This window comes from Lolium rigidum, chromosome 3 (genome assembly GCF_022539505.1).
Source record: "Lolium rigidum isolate FL_2022 chromosome 3, APGP_CSIRO_Lrig_0.1, whole genome shotgun sequence".
In the NCBI taxonomy this organism is placed as follows: domain Eukaryota; kingdom Viridiplantae; phylum Streptophyta; class Magnoliopsida; order Poales; family Poaceae; genus Lolium; species Lolium rigidum.
The window spans coordinates 258,565,919-258,582,520 of NC_061510.1; the positions used below are offsets into that span (position 1 = coordinate 258,565,919).

Sequence of the window (16,602 nt, forward strand, 5' to 3'; positions counted from 1 at the left end):
AGGTCTTCTGCCCAGGATGTAATCGGTGCACCCAGTCAAGCCCAGAATGCTCGGTCAAACATTGATATTTCATTGGTATGCATCGATCTGTATATCATGTGACAGAAGTGTCCATTCTTCATCTCCAGCAGAACTACATGTTTACATGTTTCCTTTCCAGACACCCCAGCAGAACTTTTGCTTGTCGGATATGATGGCTAGCTACAGTAGGAGTCATTGTGAGTATGCTGGTGGTACACGCTCAATCTGTGGCAACAACCAGTGGTCATGGCCATCGCCGCCGCAGCCAACATACCTACCTAATTTCACACCTCGTCCCAGTTCGTTTTCACCGGGATCAGGTATAACATTGGTGAAGATTGTGATGCCCCTTACTTGTACAGCTATTTTGAAACGATTCCTCCTGTTAAACTTTTTTTGCAGGGAAAATTTGTTTGCTCTTGGTAAATTTTAAACCTTACAAATCTTTAGTCATGTTTCTTGGAATGTATATAAAATTGACTCACCAGCCTGTCATTCTTGCTATAGATTATAGTTGCCAGTGTAGTATGATAAGTTGCTGGTACATTTTTATTCTATCTTGGATACAAAGTTGGTGAGACTTTTCATGGCATTCAAGTGATCGACACCTTGTTTTTGAGCCTGAAAGTTTTGCAAGACGTGATGATCTTATAAATTGATCATGCTAAAATGATCTTTGTAATGATAATGATCATTATTCAAGTTGTGGCGCTGATAGTGGTCTCTTGAGCATCATTGTCAACATGACTAGTATTGAAATAACAAAATTTAGTCATAAAATCCATTTGTATTTTGCCAAGTAAATAATACGGAGTGGAAACCATCACCTGAAGTAGTTCTTTTCTTGGAAGGGGAAAGTAGCCTGCAGCTGCACATGAAGTTGGTGTGGTGAGACTTAGTATAGCTTTTAGTTTATGGTGTGATTATGAAGGAGACTAACAATTTTCACCAGCTCATGGTTTTAAAACTTAAAAGTGAACTTTTATAGTACTACTCTTGCATGAAATCCACAATACTCAATTTTGGTGGATTCTAGTAATATTTTTGAGTTCTTGACTCCTACTAACTCTGCTTTTGCTGATATCCCCAGTGAACGTTCATCCAATACACCATTTGTATAACAGAGCCGCATTTGGATGGATGACGCATCCACCTCCATCACAGGCATTTGTGCTGCCAATACCTTTTAGCACACAGTTGCCGTCAATGCTTCCTCCGGTGGCTGGTCACTCTCTTGGTAGCGGACACCAAGTGCCACATCGACGCTCACCTTATGAACATCCCTGGCAAATTTCTTATCCTTACTAGCTACTAGGTGGCGTACCATGCATATACTGCATTGTTGGGACGTTAACTCTGGTTCAGAGATGGTTTGGAGTTGTGGTGGCATCGAATATATACACCGAGGGGAGGAATGGGGAAATAGCAGTGGCAGGCGAAATGGATAAATCCAGGGGCATCAACCTGTGACATGTGCTTAAATCGTGGCAAACCATAAAGCAGGGTAGTGTTACTACATTTTTCACATGCAACCACGAGTCTCCTGTGGCTGTCGGAGCAGCTCTTCCCTGTGCCAGACATTGCACCACCAATGCTGACAGATCAAGATGATAGATAAACAAACAATCAGTGGTTGGCAGCCAAGGCAAGGAGTAGTGGAGGACCTTCCAGCTGAATCCTGAGAGGAAATACTGACGGTGAACTCGCCGTCAGTATTGCTACACTGATTCTGACAGATCAAGATGATAGATAAACAAATAATCAGTGGTTGGCAGCCAAGGCAAGGAGGAGTGGAGGACCTTCCAGCTGAATTCTCAGGGGAAATACTGACGTGAACTCGCATGTCATGGTGCTTTTCTGCTCCTGCGAAGGGTTTGTTCGTATTCGCAGAAGGTACAGGATTCAGACCCCCATGTCATGGTTCCCTTCGGTCGACGTTTGTCTGCAAAGAAGAACACAACCGTTGCTTTCGGTTCGCTGAGTGTTGCTCGAGTGCAAAAGCCTGCAATGCTCCAAGTTGAGGACTCCACCATGCAAAGCTACTTTTGGCGTTGCTTTCACCCTTGGTTTATCCGTGCTGGTCTAATTGCACTGCAGTTCTGCATACATCCAATGTTTGTGTAGTCCTTCTTGTTAGATTATATGTTTCGGTTAAGCTAGACTTGTAACGCAAGATAGGGTTTTAGATTTAGTCGATTGGCTCTACTATTTATATCCCTTGTACCCCAAACAGTTTTGTATCAATTGTGAGACATAATACAATCTTACATGGTATCAGACTAATCGATCCTGACCTATGGCGCCGCCGACTAAGCCGCCGCCGCCTGGTTACTTCGACCAGCACGCCAAGGCCGCCGCCGCCGCCGAGGCCTCGGCCTCTTCTACCCCTCCCACGGCTACTCCTCTCTCCTACACAGACACCATAGCCGATGTCACCCCCTTCATACCTATTACTTTAGATCTTGCCCAACACAACTACTACCATTGGCGCCACCTCTTTGAGGTTCACCTCGGGCGCTGCAACCTCCGTCACCACATCGCCGCCGACGCCGCCCCTCGTCCTGACGACGCTCGCTGGATCACAGATGATCTCGCCATCATCCAATGGATCTACACACGCGTGTCCACGGAGATTTTCAATCTCGTTTTCCGTGAGGCCGCCACCGCCGCCGCCCTCCGGGCGTCCCCGCGCCGGCTCTTCCGGGACAACGCCGACGCCCGGATCAACAACCTCCACTCCGCGATCCGCAACACCCCTCGGGGGACCCCTCGCTCGGCGTCTACGTCGGCGCATCCGGACGATGGCGGATGAGCTCCGCGAACTAGGCGATCCTATGCCCGATCGCCGGCTTATCAACATCCTTCTCCAAGGGCTCGGCGACCGGTTCAAGACTCAAGCGGCCATGATTCCCTTCATGCAGCCTCGCCCTTCCTTCAAGGAGATCCGGTCCCTGCTGCAGAACGCCGATGATGACCTCACACGGCGGGAGGCGCGGCCTCACGTCTTCGCCGCCTCCACCCGGCCGCCCCTCGCTGCCTACTCCCGCACCGGCAGGCCCGACGAGCCAGCCCACTGCCGCGGCGGGACCCCGGTACCGTTTCCGGCCTCGGCCGGGCAGCCTCCTCCTGGCTGGCGTCCCAGCCCCAACTACAAGGGCAAGAATCCGATGTACCGGCCGCCGCGATCCGCCACTCCACCGCGCCCGCCTCGACGCCGCGCGCCAGCGCCTGCCGCTCCTCCCGCTTGGCGCCCGCCACCGGCGGTACCGACGCCTGCGCCGGCACTCGCCGTGCCGCCACCTCGGCGCCCTCCTCATGATCCCCGGACCGGCATGGTTCGAGGCTTGGTCCATGCCCCGGGCGGCCCCCTCTCCGATCGGCGCTCCTCCGGCTTATACGGGTGCCGGTCGCCGGGTCTTCGCCCCACACCGGTTCCCCGGACTCCTCGGCCAGCGTGCCCCGCCGAACGCCTACCACGCCGCCCCGGCCTACTACGACGGGGGATGCCATACATGCCATATCAGCACCCCCGGATGTTTCGGCCTTCGCTCGTCCTCATGCCGCCTGCTCCAACTGCCCCGCTGCATCAACCGACCTCCGCTCCTTCACCGAGCCTGGGACCAATCTGCGTTCTTCCAGGCCATGAACAACTTCGCTGCCCAGGGAAACTCAGGTATGGACTGGATTTTCGATTCCGGTGCTTCTAGTCACATGTCTGCTTCTAGTAATATGCTGTCAAATTTTTCCACCACACCTCTTTCATCCATAGTCCTAGGAAACGGCACTACTATACCTATATATTGCACCGGCCAAACCACCATACCTACACCCACCAAACAACTCCTCCTACGTGATGTCCTTATTGCACCCGCGCTAATCAAAAACTTAATTTCTGTCCGTCAGTTCACCCGTGACAATCTTGTTTCTATGGAATTTGATCCGTTTGGTTTATCTGTGAAGGACTACCAGACCAAAGCGGAGATCGCTCGGTTCAATAGCTCCGGCGACCTCTACACTCTTCATGGCGCCGCCACCCACGACCCACCCACCTCCATGGCGGCGTCCGTCGACCTCTGGCATCACCGTCTCGGCCACCCCCACAACGCTACCTTGTCTTCTATACTTAGCGAATTTTCAATAAATTGTAATAAGGATAGTCATAATACCTCCATGTGTCCCTCTTGTCAGCAAGGAAAACATGTTCGCTTGCCCTTTAGTTCCTCTACTACTGTTAGTACCTTTCCTTTTGAACTTTTGCACTGCGATTTACCTTAGTCATCCCAACTACTCTGAACTTCGCGTCTTTGGCTGTCTTTGTTTTCCAAACACTGCCGCCATATCCACCAACAAACTATCACCTCGCTCCATTCCCTGTGTCTTTCTAGGATACTCTGATGAACACAAGGGTTATCGCTGCCTGGATCTCGTCTCCGGCCGCGTCCACATCTCTCGGCACGTTACTTTTTCCGAGCATATCTTCCCTTTCTCCACACGGACACCCTCCCAAACTCCCATTGACCCATCGCCTACCCTATATCATCCCATAGCTCACCCCGCTAGGTTTCCTCACCACTACACCGCTCCTACCGCCACCCCGGTGCCCTCCTCGCTCGCCGCGGCGGACCCTTCCGCCGACTCCACCGCCGCGACAGCGGGTCGGTTGCTTCCTCTGCCGCATCCGCAGCCTCCACCCGATACACCCATCTCCCCCGCCGCTCCTTCTCCACCTATTCCACCATCTTCGACGTCTGACTCATCCGCTGCGCCTGACGTCGTTGTTCATCCCACTCCACCTATACCACCCCATGCTGTTCCTACCCAAGCTCCCACAAATGATCACACAATGCGCACTCGGGCCAAAACGGGATTTCACGTTCCAAAAGGGCCGCGTCTCAATCTTCATGCCACCACTTCTCCGATCTCCCCCATCCCTAAAACCTACAAAAGTGCTCTTCTCGATCCTAACCGGGCTGCCGCTATGCGTGATGAGTTTTCTGCTCTCATTCACAATGATACATGGCGCCTTGTTCCTCGCCCTGTCGGTGCAAATATTGTTTCCGGCAAATGGGTTTTCCGCCAAAATTTCTCTCCGACGGAACTCTCTCTCGCTACAAGGCTCGCTGGGTTTGTCGTAGTTTCTCTCAGCAGCACGGCATCGACTACGACGAGACCTTCTCTCCTGTTGTCAAGCCTAGCACTATTCGCATTGTTCTTAGCATCGCCACTTCCTCTTCTTGGCCCATTCACCAACTCGATGTCAAAAATGCCTTTCTTCATGGTGCTCTCCAAGAAACTGTTTATTGTCAACAACCTTTAGGCTTCGAAGACTCCTCTGCTCCCGATCATGTTTGTCTCCTTCAAAAATCTCTTTATGGTCTCAAACAAGCCCCTAGGGCTTGGTTCCAACGTTTTTCAACTTACATTCAAACAATCGGTTTCACTCCCTCTCACCGACACCTCTCTTTTTGTCTATCACACTTCCACACACACAGCTTATCTTCTTCTTTATGTTGATGATATCATTCTCACGGCTTCCACTACGACTTTTCTTGATCATATTATTACACTACTTAACTCTGAATTATGTATGACTGATCTTGGTGTGCTTCATCATTTTCTTGGCATCACTGTTACACGTGACTCTAATGGTCTTTTTCTTTCCCAACGTTAATACATTCTAGATCTTCTCAACCGCGCAGGCATGATTGATCGTCGGCCTGCTCGTACACCTGTTGACACTAGCGCCAAACTCTCGCTGATGGCGAATCATTCTCGGACCCAACTCTCTACCGTAGCATTGCGGGTGCACTACAATACCTTACTCTAACACGCCCGAAATATCTTATTCTGTCCAACAAGTCTGCCTATATATGCATGATCCACGAGTTCCTCACTACAATCACATGAAACGCACTCTTAGATATCTAAAAGGAACATTAGATTATGGCCTTCACATAAACACCACTTCACCTACCGGTTTGACGACATACTCGATGCGGAGCTGGGCTGGATGCCCCGACACTCGTCGGTCCACGTCCGGATCTTGTGTTTTTATGGGTAACAATTTGCTTTCATGGTCTTCTAAGCGACGAGTTACGGTTTCACGCTCGTCTGCAGAATGCGAGTATCGAGTCTGTTGCACATGCGATTCGCTGAGACGGTTTGGCTACGGCGGTTGTTGGCTGAACTTCATCGTCCCATTCAGCGAGGCCACTATTGTTTATTGTGATAATATTTCAGCGGTTTACATGTCCAGCAATCCAGTTCAGCATCGGAGGACAAAGCATATTGAGATAGATATTCACTTCGTCAGGGAGAAAGTTGCTTTGGGCCAAGTTCGAGTTCTTCATGTTCCCACTACAGCGCAGTTCACCGACATCTTTACCAAGGGACTGCCGACACAGCCGTTTCATGACATTCGTTTCAGTCTCAACGTGATTGAACCCCACGTTGACACTGCGGGGGGATGTTAGATTATATGTTTCGGTTAAGCTAGACTTGTAACGCAAGATAGGGTTTTAGGCTTAGTCGGTTGGCTCTACTATTTATATCCCTTGTACCCCAAACAGTTTTGTATCAATTATGAGACATAATACAATCTTACACTTCTGTACCCTTTGTATTGTTTGGTAGAAGACAACTACGAGGGTACTACCAAAGGATCACGAGGGTAATATGTTTTTTTGGTTGATAGAATTGAGTTTGACAAAAAAAACATGTATGTATGTATCCAATGTTTGTGTAGTCCTTCTGTGCTCTTTGTATTGTTTGGTCGAAGACAACTACGAGGGTACTACCAAAGGATCACGAGGGTAATATGTTTTTTTGGTCGATAGAATTGAGTTTGATAAAAAAAACATGTATGTATGTGTTGGGCCATATTGTGCTGCAAATATGAAGATAAATATAAAGTTTCATTTTATTCTAAAATATAATACTTTTTTGCAATTTTTTTGTTTACACCTCTGTTATACAATTTTTTATTATTTGTTCTATCTTGACGATGGCTGTTGCTCCCTATATTTCATTTAAATTAAACCTCACAATAGTAAATAAAACATATACTACTTGAATATCACTAAAGAAAAACTACATGAATCGACAAAATTGAGAGAAAAAAGTTGTCTTTTAGGCAAACTAAATTGGAAGGAAGAATTTTTTTTATTTTATTTAAGAACTACTTGAATTTTTCAGTCTGGTTGCGAGGTCTTAATAGTGAGTATGAATCATAGTTCCATTTTTTTTATCCGCTCTATCTATTTCGTGTTCCAGATACTAGAATAAATAATATCTGACGAATTTGGAATCATCTTGATAGAGATAACAGGCCCTTTCTATGTATTATCAATAGGATTAATTCTAACAAGTCACACACTCATATTCCAGAGATACCGAAACAAAAAAATGTTTTTTTCTTAAAACATCACTGAAATGTGTATTCTAAGATGTTCCACTTAACATTTTCACTACAACATCCAAATAACTAGTACAATACACAAAATAATTTTTTAAACAACATTCTCAATTTTATTAGATCATTTTTTGTAGTAACATACAGTATTTGTGCTTAACTTACATTAGTTTCATTTTCCGTTTCAATATTTGTGCTCTATTTCTATTTCCCACCGAAACAAATGAAAAGTTTTTGCTCTTCTTTCACACTTGAGTATGACATTACAAAAATATATTTTAAAATTATTACTCACCAATTTAATTGTACAGTACAATTTTTTAAAAACAATAATAAACACATTTTCCCAAATCATAGTTGTCAAAGTCTGAAAGATAAAAGGTTGGCTACACGAAATCTGGAAGTCTTATTGTTTTTTTTTTTTGGGTGTGGGGGGAGGGTCTGATTTTATCCTACCACCTGATTCGTGGCGTTATCATATGTATTATGCATGTTCTTTTACATAAATTGACATGGCCTATAGATATGTTTTTCTACAGATTTATATATTTTTATTAGTGCAGTTTTTTTTTTAAGAATTTAGATATTTTTTTTGAGAAATTTAGATATTTTTCTGACAGTACAGATTTAGATATTATATGTTCAGTGGCCCGACCAATCTGTAAAAATATCATCTCAACCCATAAGAGCATCTCCAGCCGTCTCCCCGACGAGGTCCCCAGGATGGCGTTTTGTCATCCGGATGGACGAAAACGGTCCAGTCTCGCCCTTGGTTCCTCGTTTTCGTCCGGATTAGACCTTTCATCCGTCCGGAGAGCCCAAGCCATCCCCGGCCCCCGGGGAGCGCTCGGGGAGTCCGGACGAAACGAAAGCGCGGGAAACGCCGAGGAAACTTCCCGCGCGTCTGGTGGCCCCAACTTGTCGGCGAGAGAGATCGATCGTCGTCCTCATCGCATCGTCTTCGTCGGACGCGTAGCTTCCGCGCGCTGTAAAAGCATGCCGCGATAATCAGTACAATGTTTAACAAGTGCTGAAACAAATGAAGCACACAATTTCACAATTTTTCAAACAAATTAAGACAGACTAGTTGGCGTCGGCGTTGGCGTTGCCTCGGAGCCTCCATATGTGCTCCACCGGATCATCTTGCAGAGCGTCGATGCATTGTAGAGTCTCGAATCTCCGACGCATAGCAATGAAGACGGCCCATGATGGAGGCACATGGTGATTAGGTTGTGCAAGAGGACCCTCTCTCTCATATGGTGCTTCTTGCTCAGCCGTAAGGAACCGGATGCTTTCGCTCATTTTCAATAATCATATTGTGTAGGCACACACAGGCAGTTCATCACCTCCCACATCTGATCTTTGGACCAAGTCATAGCGGGAAACCGGACGACAGCAAATCTCTGCTGGAGGACACCAAATGCACGCTCGACGTCTTTTCGGCAAGCTTCTTGTTTCTTGACAAACTCGCAAAGTTTGGGGGTGCCAGGGTTCGAGATAGTCTTCACAAATGTTGCCCACTTTGGATAGATACCGTCTGCAAGATAGTATCCTTTGTTGTAGTGCCGACCATTGATCACATAGTCCACCGGGGGACCATGACCCTCAACAAGCTTGGAAAAGACCGGGGAGCAGTTTAGGACGTTGATGTCATTGTTGGATCCAGGCATACCAAAGAAAGAGTGCCAAATCCAGAGATCATGGGTAGCCATGATGGCGTGTAGTTCACACGTTCGTTGGGCAACCCCAAGAGGAAGGTATGATGCGCACAGCAGCAAGTTTTCCCGCAGAAAGAAACCAAGGTTTATCGAACCAGGAGGAGCCAAGAAGCACGTTGAAGGTTGATGGCGGCGGGATGTAGTGCGGCGCAACACCAGAGATTCCGGCGCCAACGTGGAACCTGCACAACACAACCAAAGTACTTTGCCCCAACGAAACGTAGTGAGGTTGTCAATCTCACCGGCTTGCTGTAAGAAAGGATTAACCGAATTGTGTGGAAGATGATTGTTTGCAGAGAAAACAGGTAAAAACAAGTATTGCGAGCAGATTTATATTTCAGTATTAAAGAATGGACCGGGGTCCACAGTTCACTAGAGGTGTCTCTCCCATAAGATAAAAGCATGTTGGGTGAACAAATTACGGTCGGGCAATTGACAAATAGAGAGGGCATAACAATGCACATACATGTCATGATAAGTATAGTGAGATTTAATTGGGCATTACGACAAAGTACATAGACCGCCATCCAACTGCATCTATGCCTAAAAAGTCCACCTTCGAGGTTATCGTCCGAACCCCCTCCGATATTAAGTTGCAAAGCAACGGACAATTGCATTAAGTATGGTGCGTAATGTAATCAATAACTACATCCTCGGACATAGCATCAATGTTTTATCCCTAGTGGCAACGAGCACAACACAACCTTAGAACTTTCCGTCATTGTCCCGGTGTCAATGCGGCATGAACCCACTATCGAGCATAAATACTCCCTCTTGGAGTTACTAGCATCAACTTGGCCGAAGCCTCTACTAATAACGGAGAGCATGCAAGATCATAAACAACACATATGCAATAACTTGATAATTAACATAACATGGTATTCTTTATCCATCGGATCCCGACAAACACAACATAGAGTATTACGGATAGATGATCTTGATCATGTTAGGCAGCTCACAAGATCCAACAATGAAGCACAATGAGGAGAAGACAACCATCTAGCTACTGCTATGGACTCATAGTCCAGGGGTGAACTACTCACTCATTACTCCGGAGCGACCATGGCGGTGTAGAGTCCTCCGGGAGATGAATCCCCTCTCCGGCGGGGTGCCGGAGGAGATCTCCAGAATCCCCCGAGATGGGATTGGCGGCGGCGGCGTCTCGGTAGGTTTTCCGTATCGTGGTTTTTCGCATCGGGGTTTCGCGACGGAGGCTTTAAGTAGGCGGAAGGGCAGAGTCGGGGGGCTGACGAGGGGCCCACACCACAGGGCGGCGCGGGCCCCCCTGGCCGCGCCGCCATGTGGTTTGGCCACCTCGTGGCCCCACTTCGTATGCTCTTCGGTCTTCTGGAAGGTTCGTGGCGAAATAGGCCCCTGGGTCTTGATTTCGTCCAATTCCGAGAATATTTCGTTACTAGGATTTATGAAACCAAAAACAGCAGAAAACAGCAACTGGCACTTCGGCATCTTGTTAATAGGTTAGTTCCAGAAAATGCACGAATATGACATAAAGTGTGCATAAAACATGTAGGTATCATCAATAATATGGCATAGAACATAAGAAATTATCGATACGTCGGAGACGTATCAAGCATCCCCAAGCTTAGTTACGCTCGTCCGAGCGAGGTAAAACGATAACAAAGATAATTTCTGAAGTGACATGCCATCATAATCTTGATCATACTATTTGTAAACATATGTAGTGAATGCAGCGATCAAAACAATGGTAATGACATGAGTAAACAAGTGAATCATAAAGCAAAGACTTTTCATGAATAGTACTTCAAGACAAGTATTAATAAGTCTTGCATAAGAGTTAACTCATAAAGCAATAAATCAAAGTAAAGGTATTGAAGCAACACAAAGGAAGATTAAGTTTCAGCGGTTGCTTTCAACTTGTAACATGTATATCTCATGGATAATTGTCAACATAGAGTAATATAACAAGTGCAATATGCAAATATGTAGGAATCAATGCATAGTTCACACAAGTGTTTGCTTCTTGAGGTGGAGAGAGATAGGTGAACTGACTCAACATAAAAGTAAGAAGAATGGTCCTTCAAAGAGGAAAGCATCGATTGCTATATTTGTGCTAGAGCTTTTATTTTGAAAACATGAAACAATTTTGTCAACGGTAGTAATAAAGCATATGAGTTATGTAAATTATATCTTACAAGTTGCAAGCCTCATGCATAGTATACTAATAGTGCCCGCACCTTGTCCTAATTAGCTTGGACTACCGGATCTTTGCAATGCACATGTTTTAACCAAGTGTCACAATGGGGTACCTCCATGCCGCTCGTACAAAGGTCTAAGGAGAAAGCTCGCATTTTGGATTTCTCGCTTTTGATTATTCTCAACTTAGACATCCATACCGGGACAACATGGACAACGGATAATGGACTCCTCTTTAATGCATAAGCATGTGGCAACAATTATTATTCTCATATGAGATTGAGGATATATGTCCAAAGCTGAAACTTCCACCATGGATCATTGCTTTAGTTAGCGGCCCAATGTTCTTCTCTAACAATATGCATGCTCCAACCATAAAGGTGGTAGATCTCTCTTACTTCAGACAAGACGGACATGCATAGCAACTCACATGATATTCAACGAAGAATAGTTGATGGCATCCCCAGAAACATGGTTATCGCACAACAAGCAACTTAATAAGAGATAAAGTGCATAAGTACATATTCAATACCACAATAGTTTTTAAGCTATTTGTCCCATGAGCTATATATTGCAAAGGTGAATGATGGAATTTTAAAGGTAGCACTCAAGCAATTTACTTTGGAATGGCGGATAAATACCATGTAGTAGGAAGGTATGGTGGACACAAATGGCATAGTGGTTGGCTCAAGTATTTTGGATGCATGAGAAGTATTCCCTCTCGATACAAGGTTTAGGCTAGCAAGGTTATTTGAAACAAACACAAGGATGAACGGTGCAGCAAAACTCACATAAAAGACATATTGTAAACATTATAAGACTCCACACCGTCTTCCTTGTTGTTCAAAACTCAATACTAGATGTTATCTAGACTCTAGAGAAACCAAATATGCAAACCAAATTAGCAAGCTCTAAGTGTTTCTTCATTAATGGGTGCAAAGTATATGATGCAAGAGCTTAAACATGAGCACAACAATTGCCAAGTATCAAATTATCCAAGACATTTTAGAATTACTACATGTAGCATTTTCCAATTCCAACCATATAACAATTTAACGAAGAAGAAACTTCGCCATGAATACTATGAGTAGAGCCTAAGGACATACTTGTCCATATGCTACAACGGAGCGTGTCTCTCTCCCATAAAGTGAATGCAAGGATCCATTTTATTCAAACAAAACAAAAAAAAAAACAAACCGACGCTCCAAGCAAAGTGCATAAGATGTGACAGAATAAAAATATAGTTTCGGGGAGGAACCTGATAATGTTGTCGATGAAGAAGGGGATGCCTTGGGCATCCCCAAGCTTAGACGCTTGAGTCTTCTTAGAATATGCAGGGGTGAACCACCGGGGCATCCCCAAGCTTAGAGCTTTCACTCTCCTTGATCATATTGCATCATACTCCTCTCTTGATCCTTGAAAACTTCCTCCACACCAAACTCGAAACAACTCATTAGAGGGTTAGTGCACAATAAAAATTCACATGTTCAGAGGTGACACAATCATTCTTAACACTTCAGGACATTGCATAAAGCTACTGGACATTAATGGATAAAAGAAATTCATCCAACATAGCAAAAGAGGCAATGCAAAATAAAAGGCAGAATCTGTCAAAACAGAACAGTCCGTAAAGATGGATTTTATTAGGCCACCAGATTTGCTCAAATGAAAATGCTCAAATTGAATGAAAGTTGCGTACATATCTGAGGATCATGCACGTAAATTGGCTTAATTTTCTGAGCTACCTACAGGGAGGTAGACCCAGATTCGTGACAGAAAAGAAATCTGGAACTGCACAGTAATCCAAATCTAGTACTTACTTTACTATCAAAGACATTACTTGGCACAACAAAACTCAAAACTAAGATAAGGAGAGGTTGCTACAGTAGTAAACAACTTCCAAGACACAAATATAAAACAAAAATACTGTAGTAAAAACATGGGTTGTCTCCCATAAGCGCTTTTCTTTAACGCCTTTCAGCTAGGCGCAGAAAGTGTAACTCAAGTGTTATCAAAGGATGGTGCATCTACAGCGGGGTTTGGAGTTTTCTCAACCATGCATAGTATATTGGATACATAAGTTTCAGCCTCTCCCTTCTCATTAGTCTTGGGCTTGCTACTCTCATCGAACAAATTTTCAGGAACAAGCCAAGCATAGTTATTTTCTAGTGCATCATTCATAGCTAGGAGTTTACATGGTATTGGTGCTTTGATCTCCCCACCATCATTAGTATTATTAGTGTACCTTATTCTATCCATGTCCATTTTTTCAAGGAGACCAACAAAATTAGTATGAGAACCAAGCATATTAAATTTAGCAAAGACCTTTATAGCCTCTCTTGCTAGACCACCAAATTCTCTAAGAAGGGTTTCTAAAGCAAAATCTTTCTTTTCCCCCTCTTCCAAATCACCAAGTGTAAGAAACATGTGTTGGATTATAGGATTGAGATTAACAAATTTAGTTTCCAACATGCGAACTAAAGCAGCAGCAATTTCATAAGTAGGAGCAAGTTCTACCAAGTGTCTATCTTCAAAATCTTCAACGGTACTAACATGACTGAAGAATTCTTCTATATTGTTTCTCCCAATGATAGACCCGCGTCCTACCGGTATGTTCTTTGTGGTAAAATTAAAAGGAAACATGATGAAATAAGTAAAGCAAATGCAAGTAACTAATTTTTTTGTGTTTTTGATATAGAGTGCAAGACAGTAAATAAAGTAAAACCAGCAACTAATTTTTTTGTGTTTTGATATAATGCAGCAAACAAAGTAGTAAATAAAATAAAGCAAGACAAAAACAAAGTAAAGAAGTTGGGAAGTGGAGACTCCCCTTGCAGCGTGTCTTGATCTCCCCGCAACGGCGCCGAGAAAATATGCTTGATGGCGTGTATTTCACACGTTCGTTGGGCAACCCTAAGAGGAAGGTATGATGCGCACAGCAGCAAGTTTTCCCTCGAGAAAGAAACCAAGGTTTATCGAACCAGGAGGAGCCAAGAAGCACGTTGAAGGTTGATGGCGGCGGGATGTAGTGCGGCGCAACACCAAGGATTCCGGCGCCAACGTGGAACCTGCACAACACAACCAAAGTACTTTGCCCCAACGAAACGAGTGAGGTTGTCAATCTCACCGGCTTGCCGTAACAAAGGATTAACCGAATTGTGTGGAAGATGATTGTTTGCGAAGAAAACGGTAAAAACAAGTATTGCAGACGATTTGTATTTCGAGTATTAAAGAATGGACCGGGGTCCACGAGTTCACTAGAGGTGTCTCTCCCATAAGATAAAAGCATGTTGGGTGAACAAATTACGGTCGGGCAATTGACAAATAGAGAGGGCATAACAATGCACATACATGACATGATAAGTATAGTGAGATTTAATTGGGCATTACGACAAAGTACATAGACCGCCATCCAATTGCATCTATGCCTAAAAAGTCCACCTTCGAGGTTATCATCCGAACCCCCTCCGGTATTAAGTTGCTAAACAACGAGACAATTGCATTAAGTATGGTGCGTAATGTAATCAATAACTACATCCTCGGACATAGCATCAATGTTTTATCCCTAGTGGCAACGAGCACAACACAACCTTAGAACTTTCTATCACTTGTCCCGGTGTCAATGCGGGCATGAACCCACTATCGAGCATAAATACTCCCTCTTGGAGTTACTAGCATCAACTTGGCCGGAGCCTCTACTAATAACGGAGAGCATGCAAGATCATAAACAACACATATGCAATAACTTGATAATTAACATAACATGGTATTCTCTATCCATCGGATCCCGACAAACACAACATAGAGTATTACGGATAGATGATCTTGATCATGTTAGGCAGCTCACAAGATCCAACAATGAAGCACAATGAGGAGAAGACAACCATCTAGCTACTGCTATGGACCCATAGTCCGGGGGTGAACTACTCACTCATTACTCCGGAGGCGACCATGGCGGTGTAGAGTCCTCCGGGAGATGAATCCCCTCTCCCGGCGGGGTGCCGGAGGAGATCTCCAGAATCCCCGAGATGGGATTGGCGGCGGCGGCGTCTCGGTAAGGTTTTCCGTATCGTGGTTTTCGCATCGGGGGTTTCGCGACGGAGGCTTTAAGTAGGCGGAAGGGCGAGTCGGAGGGCTGACGAGGGGCCCACACCACAGGGCGGCGCGGGCCCCCTTGGCCGCGCCGCCATGTGGTTTGGCCACCTCGTGGCCCCACTTCGTATGCTCTTCGGTCTTCCGGAAGGTTCGTGGCGAAATAGGCCCCGGGTCTTGATTTCGTCCAATTCCGAGAATATTTCGTTACTAGGATTTCCGAAACCAAAAACGACGAGAAAACGAAGCGGCACTTCGGCATCTTGTTAATAGGTTAGTTCCAGAAAATGCACGAATATGACATAAAGTGTGCATAAAACATGTAGGTATCATCAATAATATGGCATAGAACATAAGAAATTATCGATACGTCGGAGACGTATCAAGCCACTGCTTCAAATATCACAGTGCAGCCTTTTTTGTGACCCTTTGTAATATCCCAGGTATTGGGGTTACAAAAATAGAGGAAACAGATGTGTGCATTGCATTCATGCATAGAAAATCTGGGGAATTTTCGCGCTTTAAAGTAAAACAGATCACGATAATTGAAGTTTCACTTGACCTTGGTGGAATGGAAGTAGCTCATCAAGTCAAGCGCTATAAACCTCAATGTGACTTTGCTAAAACCTTGTTTTGGGTAGAGATGATTTGAACTAAGGGCTTAGATCAAATGGAATTAAATCTAACACAACAACACTTCAACCAATGATCAACTACTTGATCTTATTAAAGATCACAACATAATATTCCTTGCCATAACCTATGAACATCAATCTATTTGGAAATCAAGTAACAATAATTGGAGAAACTATTCTTCACTTATCTTCTCCATGTCTTAAGCTAATCCATGCACTTAGCATAAACCCTATGATATCCATTCTACTGTAACCTTGGAAACAAGACAAGGAGATTCAACTTAAGAAATATGTATTCTTCCCTATTCCAAATAGTTTTACCTCAAACCTAGAGAGGTGAGAGTTCTATCATAATTATTAAAGAAGCAATAACAAAACTTGAGTTAAACCTTGGATATACATCCAAGTATTCAAATCATCATCTTCAAGACAACCCTAGAGAGAGATAACCATTAATGTTAAACATAGATCTTGATGATCACATCAACCTCTATGGAGCCTAATATTAGGTTAGCATTGAAGTCCTTCCCAAATGAAGACCGTCATGCTA

The 16,602-nt window shown here is 44.6% G+C and overlaps 1 long non-coding RNA gene across 1 annotated transcript; it reads left to right on the top strand.

Annotated features, from left to right (window-relative positions):
• LOC124699733 lies at nucleotides 1-1,214 on the top strand. The gene is made up of 3 exons (XR_007001498.1): nucleotides 1-75; nucleotides 161-341; nucleotides 1,112-1,214. It is a non-coding gene; the product is annotated as an uncharacterized LOC124699733 (long non-coding RNA).
• Nucleotides 1,215-16,602: the final 15,388 nt, after the last annotated feature.